At 40.6% G+C, this 11,893-nt stretch overlaps 1 long non-coding RNA gene across 2 annotated transcripts in view; it reads left to right on the top strand.

The window, feature by feature from the left end:
- Window positions 1-216: 216 nt before the first annotated feature.
- The window catches only part of LOC115071427, a 109,706-nt gene continuing 98,029 nt past the window's right edge, over window positions 217-11,893 (top strand). The window contains exons 1-3 of one of the 2 annotated variants that reach the window (XR_003850515.1): window positions 217-341; window positions 1,134-1,282; window positions 11,007-11,119. This is a non-coding gene — a long non-coding RNA (uncharacterized LOC115071427). Of the gene's footprint in view, window positions 342-1,133; window positions 1,283-11,006; window positions 11,120-11,893 lie in introns of those variants that run through there. The other variant, XR_003850514.1, reaches the window with a different exon arrangement.

Below are 11,893 nucleotides of genomic sequence, written 5' to 3'. Positions count from 1 at the left end.
CCCGCGTCCGCCGCAACGGCGTTCTGAGGCCCGCCCCATTGTCGCGCACTCCCTGGGTGGGCGGAGCCCTGGAGAGGCCACGCCCCGCGTCCGCCGCTGCGGCGTTCTGAGGCCCGCCTCACTGTCGCGCACTCCCAGGGTGGGCGGGGCTCTGCGGAGGCTCCGCCCCGCGGCCGCGGGCGCTTTTTGCGAAGCTCCAGTTCTACGGGGTTCGCTGGGGATGGGCAGCTCCTCAGCCGCCTGCGCCTGAAGTGCGGGGTAGGCCCAAGTCACTTGCCATCCTTGCCCTCCTCGTGGCCCTGCTTCAGGCCTCGCCGCGCAGTTGCCCCATGCTGCAGGAGGTGAGAGCCCAGCTGGAGTGCGGCTTTTCCCTGATGATCTTTACACATTTGGGGCAGGGGCCTCCGGGGCTGATTGAGCTGCGTGCCCTGGAGGGCCCTCCACTCCCCCATGCCTGCTGCTCACCTCTGCAACACCCGCTACTCCCACTCAGAAACTGGAGCAACCTCCCTGTGTGGCACTTATTAATTGGTGTTGCTTATTTCCCTGTGCTTACCTTTCTTGTTTTTTCTCCACCATAGTAAGTCCTAGATGGAAACCTAGTCCCTGTGTCTCAGCCTTTCCCATACAGTGGGTGTACATTTGATGATCCTAGATAGTAAAGATGGTAAGGCCAGCCAGGTATGCTAGAAAGATTATTAGCTTGAAGAAACAACAAAAAATTTAGGTTCGAGGCTCAGCTTTGTTAACTCGGGCAAGTCAGTTTAATCTCCTTGTTCTGTTTTCCTCATTTCTAACTTTTAAGAGATTACTGAAGCAGATAACCTCTAATTCTCTCTAGCAATAGTTCCAGGGATTTGTTTTGTTTTGTTTTAATGCATCTCTAATTCTGTAACTCACTTTCTGGGATTGGGGTAAGTGTTGAGGCTACCATATAAGATACTTTTTGCTAGTAATTCAAGAATAGACAGTCTTCACTGTTTCACTCTGGGACTCAGGTCAGTGGGGCAAGTTTTCTTGCTCTTGGGATGTAACCTGTCAGATTATTCAGTCATTATTTAAATCAGGATCATCTCTAGTATGCACAGTGCTTTTGTAAGACTTTGTAAAAAGGCACTGCTTCCTGTGGACAGATTCAGAGTGATGGAATTCATGGCGTGGCAAGCAGAGGAGCTCGGCTGGACTTTCTGCCTTGATTGTGCATTTGGCTGGGTAATCTTGTCCAGTGAACAGCTTGTTCATTTCTACAGTGCAGTCCTCATAACAAAGCATTCATACAGCTGTGAGTATCTGCAGCCCAGAACTTTGAACTATTGCTATTCACGAAGGTACTGATTATACACTTTTGATATTTACCTATGTGCCAGGCCCCTCTGTGCTGTCTTCTGGTACAAAAGAGAATGCGAGAAACCAGGTTCCTTCTCTAGGAATCTATAGTTTAGTCAGGGATATAGATAAGTAAACACATATTATAGTACAATGTGATTTAAAATAGTGGACATGACCCATTTGAAATATTTGTCTTTCTTGTTTCAATGTAGCCCAGGCATTTAGCCCTTTATGTGTTAGTGGTTAGATTATTTTAGCAAAATTTTAACTCCAGAATGACAGTTTCTGTTAATGATTATTACCCTCTGTAAAAAAAAAAAAAAAAGGACTCATTGCCTTGTATTGAATGTTTTTATAATTTAAGTGTGCTAATTTAGTTATTTTGAGATTATCTTCATGGTCCATTGGATAAGGCTACATAGATAGGTAGCATAATCTTAAAGTATGTGTTTAGTCTCATTTTATGCAGTGGTACTAATATGATACCACGTTACATGGTACTTAAAGCATTCATTTTAGGGATCCCAACTGTTCTGACAACCTGTTCCTTCAGAATTCTCTCAGAACTCTGCCCTGGAATAAGAGCTTGCTCTTTCTTTTATTGTAGCATTGTATTTAGCATGAAATGTGGGACAAAAAGAGAAACTTTTATCAGAGGATGATCCCTTCTGAACCCTATTGGCCTTGAATAGGATGCACACAACCACAAACAGGTGTTATCAATTTAATCCCATCTATTGGTTTCATCAAATACCAGCTGTCTGCAGTGTTTGATTAACAGCAAAACATATACACAAATATATATGCATTGTTCTGGGCCAAGAGCAAGGAAGTCAGGAGCTTTGTGTTTAGGTTACAGTAGGAGCTCAAGGCTCAGAGAGCTTGTCTACATTATAAACAAGCTCAAATAAAATTAACTTTTTGGTTACAAGGTTAAGAAAAAATCATTTGTCTAGATCTAGCCCATATTGAAAAAGTCATTCCTACAGTTCCCCCCTTTGTTTTATAAATGAAAAGGCATGTAAAGGTCATGCTCACAGTTTTAATCCAGGCAGCAAGAAAAAGTTGTTTCAGACTCTCTCCTGACCTCCCTCTCAATCTAGAGTACCTTCGTGAGAGAGGTCAGTCAGTATTTGTGACAGTTGAGCTTGCTATGGCCCTGTAGAAAACAGCTTGAATTGGGCACCAGGCTGACTGAGCAAAAGACATTTGAAGATACGGTATCTATTTGCATATGACTGCGTGTGTTTATTTTCTAGCCACATCAAGACTAGGGTTATAAAATTGCTTTTCTCAACTTTCTTTTCTGCTTTAAAAGGTTATCTGAGGTTTCCTGCTAGAATCCTTTTGCTTTCTAGAGCATCTTTTCAGATTATATGATCCTGATAGGAAGGTAAAGGGTCAGGCCTCCATTCCATTCCCCAGTAGCAAGAACAGATGTCCAGTGGTTTCTCAGCACATCTTTAGTGTGCTAATGAACACAGCCCTCTCTGAACTGCCAGGGCATTAGGCAACAAATTTGACAGTCCTTTAATACTTACCCAACACTAACCCTCTTTCACATAAGGAAATTAAGCATGACTGATTCAGACTTCCGGCATTTGTGAGCTTGGTGGATATGGAACCAAGCCTGGGGGAGTGTTAGTAGGGGAAAGAAGAGAAAAGCCAGCTACAAAAGAAAAAAACCTCCTTGCCTCATCCAACTATCCTTCTTCCCATAATGCTCTAACAGGGGTTATGTGCAACAAAGACCATCTTCCCCTTCCCACTTCTCAGAAGCTACATGGTCTTTCAATCTTGTTTCTATTTTCAACTTAATCTGTTTTCATCTGTGGAAAAATACAAGGATAGCTCTATTCCATGTGATTATTGTGAGCTAATACCTCACATTTAAACTTGAAAATGGCGTCAGCCAAACGGTATGGACAGAGTACATGAGTTTATAATGAAACCTGCATTATCTGTTGTATCTACTGCTTGATAAGCTGTCAATTGTGTTTGAACTTTACTCTTTTTTTTTTTTTTCCTTTTGAGATAAGATCTCCCTATGCAGCACTGGCTGGCCTGGAAGTCACTATATAGACCAGGCTGGCCTTGAACTCAAAGAGATCTGCCTGCCTCTCCTTCCTGGGTGCTGGGATTAAAGGCATATCCCACCAAACTCAGCTGAACTCTACTTTTTAGTTTTAGGATTGCTATTTATCCCATTTCCTTAAAATGAAAGTGTGTTTTAGGCCACAGAATGAATAGCCACATTCTGGCCTGAAGCAGGGAGCAGTCACCAGACCCCATTAGGTGTCTACCAAGTTTCAAGCTGTCTACTAGCCTCTACAGTGAAGTCTCAGTTCAACAGTATCTTCCAATAAAAACACAGTGGTGAGGCTGGAGAGATGACTTGGCCATTAAGAGTGCTTGCTGCTCTTTCAGAGGACTAGAGTTTGGTTCCCAGCACCCACATCAGCCACACAACTGCCTATAACTCCAGCGCTAGGGGATCCAATGCCCTCTCCTGACTTCTGTGGGCATCTGCACATATGTGTGCATATACACATACAGGCTCACCAAATGAAAATAAAATACATCTTTAAAAATTAATGCTCAAATTTTTTTTGAAAAAAGCATCTTTTTAATTCCTAAGAGAAATGTGACTTTAATGTGAGGATCTCTGCAGCACTACACAGAGGTTTCTGTCTCTAAAGACAGATCAATGAAACCAAACTTTAGTAGAAGTGTAAAAATGTTATAGGACTACATAATGAATAAAATCATCCATCCTTCCACTTATTCATTCAACAGATATTGGTCTAGTGCTCTTGTGAAGATGTTTTTGTTTGTGCACTTTTAACTGAAATCACACTTAAAATGTAGAATTATCAAATACATTTGCTTACAGATTTGTAAAAGGGCTGTCCATAAAACCAAACTGTACTCACAAAACTCCATAGAAATACTTCAAGTCCCATAAAAATGTTCTTTTTGCAAGTAAAGCTTAATTGTGTTGAGGGTATATCTATATCTATATCTCTCTCTCTATATATATACATATATTTAGTTAAAGAAATAGAAATTAATACAATATTGATGTATATAACATGGGGCAAGCCCCAGAATAAAGATGATTTGATTTGGGATATTACTGTCCTTTCATTATTAAAAAGTGATTTAGGCCATAGACATGGTTTGCTGTGAGGCCTGCTGTAGGTGTCTTTGATGACTTCTGTGCTCTGAGATTTTTTTCCTACCTCATCTAAGACATAAATTATTCATAAAGTATATGGCATATGACTCATATGAGCCTTCAGGAAAAATCATAGACAATCATGCTAAGAGAGATTATACTTGTATGTTTTATTCTGATTTTCATAGAAAAAGTTGAGGAAAGAAAATCTTTACTATGTTGCAGTAAAGATTTTTACTAGTGATACTCTGGTTAATTTGCAGAGATATTTTATTGGCAGAACCCACCTACCATTTTACAACTACTGCTTGAAGAAGTAAGTTTATCCTTATGTCAGTGTTTCAGATTTTAAGGTTTCAACTTAAACAAAATATTCTAGACTCACAAGCCCATAAACTCCTATTTATTCTGTTGGGTTTCTGAACCATACATGAAAGCCATGAGTATACTACCATTGATTAAATTAAAGGGAGTGGTAGGAATGCAAGATTCTTTACATTTTAAATATTAAACAACCTGTATTTTAAATATAGGAAATGAGAAATCATGGCCTTCCATTTGAAACTCATTCTGTTTTCATGTTTTAGATTTAGAACTTCAGATGCAATCTGATTCTTAATCATCAAGTGCTTACAGTTCTTCAGTTGATTTTTATTTCATTTAATATGTATTTTAAAATATGTATTTTTATTTGCTTATGTGTATGGGTGTATTGCCTGCATGTATGTAAGAACACCCATGTCATGCAATGCCCACAGAGGTCAGAAGAGAGTATTGAATTCCCCTGGAACTGGAGTTACAGATGGTTGTTAGCCACCATGTGGGTGCTGGGACTTGAATCCCAGGCCTCTGTAAAAGTAATCAGTGTTCTTAACTGCTGAGCCATCTCTCCAGCCCTGTTAATGTATGTATGTATGTATGTATGTATTTAGAGTCAGGGTTTCACTGAGGTAACTCTAGGCCTGACCTGGAACTATATAGATCAGGCTGGCCTGGAACTCAGAGATTCCAGATGTTGGAATTAAAAGTGAGTATCATCATTTTTGACCAGATGAGCATTAATGTTACTTACTTCTTAATTTAGGAATTATAAATTTTGATTACTCATATCTCTATCTTAGTCCATTTTGTGTTATAATAATATCCAAGACTAAATAATTTTTAAAGAAAGGTTTATTTTGACTTACAGTTATAAAAAAAGTGAAGTCCCACAGCATGATGCCAGCATATACTGGCTTCTGGTAGAGGGTGGTCCATATCATGGTGAGAAATGGAAAGAGGAAGCAAGTGTTCTGGAGGGATCATATGTTTAGAAGAGACCTACAAGAGGCACCAGGCTCACTGAATAATCACTTGCTCTGGGTTAATAGTAGGTGGCTAACCAACCTTTGAGAACTAAATTACTTCACGAGGGTGGAGCCTCCCTGGCCCAATTACTTATTTATTTATTTTATTTATTTATTATTTGTTTATATTTTATTTTTTGGTATTTTTGAGACAGAGTCTCCCTGTAGCCCCAGCTGGCCTGGAACTCACTGTGTAGACCAGGCTGGCCTTGAACTCACAGAGATCTGCCTGCCTCTGCCTCCTGAGTGCTGGGATTAAAGGCATCCACCACCACACCCGGCTTATTTATTTTTACCTTTTGTGTAAGAGTGTTATGCCTGCATGTATTTAAGTGCACCCTCGTCATGCAATGCCGGAGGAGTTCAGAAGTGGGCTTCAGATCTTCTGGAAATGGATGTATCTAAGGTTGTTAACTGCCATGTGGGTCCTGGGATTTGAAAAAGCGTCTTCTGCCAAGAGCAGCCATTGCTTTTAACCACTGAGCAATCTCTTCAGCGCCCCCTCCCCCAATTACTTCCTAAAGGTCCCACCACCTCTTTCTACTTCATCTTGAGGAATTAAGTCATTGCACTGAGAAATTAAGTCTCAACAGGAGTTTTAGAGCAAACCAGATTCAAACTGTAGCGTTAGGTTAGAAATTATAAACCAGAAATCTTGAGATGATTTGAAGGATGATGTAGAAGACAGTATGTTTTCTAAGGATGCTATAAAAATTTCAACAAACTGCGTGTTTTAAAATAACAGAAACTTACTCGCTCACGGTTTTGGAAGTTGAAAATTCAAAATGGCGGTTTCGGCAGGTTTGGTTTCTCCTGGATGCTCCAGGCAGAAACTGTTCTGTGTCTCTTTCTTACACTTCTGGTTGTTGCAACACTGCAGGTGTACGTTGTGCTGTTTGGCTTGGCTTGTAGCTGTATTATTTTAGATTATGCGTCTGCCCTTTTATGGCCCTAGTCTTTTCATTTAGAAAAAATTTTTAAATCATATTTGATTTTGTGTGTATGTGTATATTTGGGCGTGTGTGTCCTAGCATCTGTGAAGGTCAGAGGACAGCTTGCAGGATTTGGTGCTCTCCTTCTATCATGTGGGTCCCTGGGATCGAACTCCAGTCATAGGCATTCCAGTCCTAGGCTTGACAGTAAGCTCCTTCACCTACTGAGCCATCTCGACACCGCTCTCCTCTCTGTTACAAAGATATCAGTCATCGAATTTAGAACCCCCTCTAATACAGAATGACATCATCAAGTGATCACACCAACATAGAGAATAAGCATATTTGAATAAAATTATAATCAACAGATGTCATAGAAATCACATGTGGATTGCAGACAGACCTAAATTCAGTTCTCAATTCCATCAGAGTAGCTATGTGACCTTTGAACTTGCATTTCTCATCAGGTACAGAGGAATAATACTTGCCTAACTTGAATGTTATTTAACACCATGAGCATTAACATACATGAGAGCTCTTGTAGCTCCTGTGATTGTTTCCTGTCATACTTGGCAGGAAGCACATTATTTAACAAGACTTTCTTCAAAAAGTTTAATATTTTTTGCTTTTGCTTTTCTTTTACTTTTAAGTCTTACCAAGTAGAATCAGTATATCCAGCATCTAAAGTATCCTGTTTACTTTCATTTCACTCTAGCCTTGTGATTTCTTAGTTGCTTAACCGTCTTCTCAGAACTCTTGACCAATCCACACAGAGGTCAAGGAAAGGAACTCAGCCTCTCAGTCCTGGGAAGGCCTTCTTTTCTGCAGCTGTTCACAAGTCTGTTTTGGTTCCTACTTCTTGGAGAGGCCACAGACCTAACTGCAGGTCCCGTGGAGTCCTTGCACTCTATACTCTTCTCTCCTTAATATTCTGGACCTTCTTAAGGTCAGTGTTCCTGTCGGTGGGGTTTTCTGAACTAGACCTCAGCCTTCTCTTCAGTGTGCTTTAAAATATTCCTTAGAGGAGGTCTAGGGACTTAGAGATTCTTTGGTACCTACAAATTTCTGGTCTTTCTCAAATATCATGAAAAGTATGAGAACCCTGTTATGTATAAATGAATTTTAATAAGCTAAACCAAACTTTCTTGGAGTTTTCTGATTTGATGACTTAGTCGAGCTGAGTCAGGGGTGAAAATAGGGTATTTATTATAATTTTTAGGAAGAAAAAGACGGGGAAACTTTATTCTTACTGACATCTTTCAGTTACTACAATGACTTAGTAATTCTTTCCTACTTAAAAAATGAGGGACACAAGGCGGGGCGTGGTGGCGCACGCCTTTAATCCCAGCACTTGGGAGGCAGAGGCAGGTGGATCTTTGTGAGTTCGAGGCCAGCCTGGTCTACATAGTGAGTTCCAGGATAGCTTGGGCTATAAAGAGACCCTGTCTCAAAAAAAGAAAAAAAAATGAGGGACAGTTGAAATGACTTCTCAAGAATTACAGATTATTAGGAGGCTTTACCAAAGACCGACTTAAATAACTACCTACTGTAGGCCAATGCTATTAAGGGCAATAACAACGGAAACCTTACAGGATTTATAGTTTCATGGGAAAGATAGTAAGTAGAAATTGGTCATGTAAAAAGAGCCATGGGCAGGGTTGTGAAGGGTGTTATGACAGAGTTTTCTATGGGGGATGAGGATAGGAAAAAGAGTTGCTTAAAAAAGGATGTGAAAGATGAACAGGTAGTAACTGAGCACGATGTGTTTCCCGACCCAGAGTCATGGAAGAGCTGGAAGAAGTGGAAGACAGTAAGGTAAAATGAGATGAGTAAATGTAGTTTGCTAGAAAAAGCCAAGCAGTACAAAGGTGCAATCCTCTTAAAATTGCTGGTGCCTAATGTATTTTGAACATCGTGGAAAGCTGTTTTACAAGCTCTTCTTTGAAATGATCATATCACAACGTATTTCAATGATGGGCTTATTTAAGTAATCTCTAGCAATGGTCAGAGATAGCACCTTTCTTAGAACAATCCTACTGTGAACGCTTTGATAGCTCCTGTCACATCTAGCATAGGCTGTGACATATTTCCATATGGTCCATGTGAATGAATCAAGGTACCTGTGATAATATTAGCATCATTCTCATTGGTCCCACAAAGGGCTCATCTTCTGTAAGTACTTGATCTTATTTTGATGGGAAGGCATCACAAAGCTCAACTTATCTTAAAATACTTTCTCATTGGGGTACTTCCTCTTTGGTTTGACATATACTCATAACACAAGTCTGTAGGAACCTGGGTCTTCAGATTTGTATGCTTTTATGTGTGCAACAGAGATGGTCAGACATTTTACTAAGGATAAGTGAGACCATACCAACTTTATTGTCCTAATTTCTAACCTGAGCTCCCCAAGGGAATGACTCAGCTCTGCTTACAATCTGATCTGTCATTATAGTTATCTTCTGAGCCTGCCATGTTCCTTTTCTTCTGGTTTGGGGACACTATGTCCACTCCTGTGCTCTTCCTGGCTTCCAATAGATTGAAGAACCCTCACTGTTGCCTTGCTTTATCCTAGCTCCTTGCTGATATTGGTGCTGACCTTGATGTTTTCTGATTTCTGCTGTCTCCACCATCCACAAGTCAAAGCAGTGCTGGACTGAGTTGAGAGGAAAGAAGATAACTCTCTTCCTATATCTGAGCCATACTTTCCCCCTAGAAACCCAGAGCTCCAGGACTCTGCCTCCAGTCCAGTCACAAAGCTTCCTCTTCAACCTTTCACTCTACTAGTCCCCAGAAGCTACTCTTCTTTCCCATCTTTCATTTTCAGTTTCTTCTGAACCCTATTTTTCCACTTTTCAAACAAACCACAGAAGGACCCCAAGATAAAGCTTGGGGCAAGCCAACAAGAGCAATACGTGATCACATTGTAATAACTAACACCTGTGGTCAAATTAACACCCTAACAAGGTCAAGCATCTTAGTAGTTTCCCCAAGAACTGTTTTTTTTTTTTTTTTTTTTTTAAATTTTCCTGCAAAGATGAAGGAAGAAATTTTCACTTTACTTCACTCTAAAATGACTACTTCCTCACTTGTGACTTACCCAGGTTTCAAAAATCTTAAGGCAAAGGTTTTGCAAAGGCTTCTTTGGCACAAGGAAAATCTGCCACCCAGAAGAAAAAAGATATCTCTATTAACACCCCAAAGTCTCTCAGACTGGCAAAGGCACAAAGGGCCTAAATGCTAAAGACTAGTCAATGTCAGTGCATGAAATACAGTCAGGTCTTTTGTGTTCCCCGGGGGTCCTGGTTCCTCCAAGGGGTGGGGCTTGCTGTGGAGAATTGATTGTGGAGAGTTAGCCGTAAAAGAGGTTGGGCTTGTGGCACCATCTTGAACTGGAGCCCCGGTGAGCTCGAAGAGGGCACAGTAACCGGGTGCGCTCAAGAACAGAATGGCCTGGCACTTACGGACCTGGTGTACCTGGGGTGAGACTGCTGGCCCAGGCATGGGCGAAAGCTAGTGGTGGCTATGGGCTGGCCATGGGAGTGATCTGGAATAGTGGCTCTGAGTGGTGGTGCTGGCGGGCGCAGAGCTAGGTGGCGTGGAGCTCATTGGTGCAGAGCTAAGCACTAGGTATTCGCTTCTTTGTTAAGTCACTCCCCCCCCCCCCCCCGTGGTAATAATAAATTTACATAAAGATATGTTATCTGGTTTGCCTGATAGTGTAAGAGACCCAGAGAGAACTCAGGCAACATCTTTGTATCAAGTTTTACATCTGTGGATCCAATTATTGATAGAAAACAGAAAAAAAATTGCTTGGTGCTGAGCAAAGGCTATTTTTCTTATTATTCCATAAATAATACACTACAACAACTATTTACATAGCCTTCATATGGTATTAAGGATGGTGAGTACTGTGAGTAATCTAGTGGTAATTTAATATGCACCGATGGATGGATGTAGCTTATAAGAAAATACAGTCACTTCTCAGTGTACATGGAAGACTTATTTCAAGGACTTTCCCTCTTTAGATACCAAATCTTAAGATACTCAAGACCCTTTTATAATGTGGTATAGTATTTGTACATAATTTAACCATATCTTTCTATATATGTAATATAATATGTATATTATAAATGCTGTGTAAATAACTGTCACATTATTTAGAAAATGATGAGAAAAGACTGTACATTTTCAGTTATAGACACGTTTTTGTTTTTGCAGCTGTTTGGATCCAAGCTTGGTGATCAGCTTGAGGGTCATCTCTCTTATGCCACTTCACATAAGGGACTTGAGCATCCATGGATTTTGGTATCCTTGAGACATTCTTGAGAAGCCATCTCCCGTGGATACTGAGGGATGATGATTTGAAACTGGAAAACTCTTGAGTAGTTTCATATAAATCTAATAGGAAATGGAAAGAACAGAGAGTAAGAATTTTCAAAAAGATTATTTTTAAAAAGCTTTATTTATTGGGGTCTGGAGAGATGGCTCAGTGGTTAAAACCACTGGCTGCTCTTACAGAAGACCTGGGTTTGAATCCCAGCACCTACATGATGGCTAACAACTGTCTAGTTGTTAACTCCACTTCCAGGGGATCTGACATCCTCTTCTGGCTTCCATGTGCACTGCACAACATTGGTGCACTTATATACTTGCAGGCATAAAGGCATAACACTTATGCACATAAAACATAAATTTGAGGCTGGAGAGAGGACCCAGTAGTTAAGAGCACTGGCTGCTCTTACAGAGGACCAGGGTTTGATTCCCAGCACCCACATGGCAGCTAACAACTGTTTAAATTTCAGTTTCAGGGGATCCTAGGCCCTCTTCTGACCTCTATGGGCATTGCATGACACAGGTGCATTTACATACATGTATGCAACACATTCATAAAATGAAAATAATAAAATACTTAAAAATATATCTTTTTTTTTTTGGTCTTTTTGAGACAGGGTCTCTCTGTAGCCCCAGCTGCCCTGGAACTCACTATGTAGACCAGGCTGGCCTTGAACTCACAGAGATCCACCTGCCTCTGCTTCCCGAGTGCTGGGATTAAAGGCATGTGCCACCATGCCTGGCAAAAATATATAATTTTTTTTTAGTTTAAA

The sequence above is a fragment of the Nannospalax galili genome, unplaced genomic scaffold (assembly GCF_000622305.1).
Source record: "Nannospalax galili isolate Female #2095 unplaced genomic scaffold, S.galili_v1.0 scaffold336, whole genome shotgun sequence".
Lineage (NCBI taxonomy): Eukaryota > Metazoa > Chordata > Mammalia > Rodentia > Spalacidae > Nannospalax > Nannospalax galili.
This window is presented reverse-complemented; position numbering and strand designations above follow the sequence as displayed.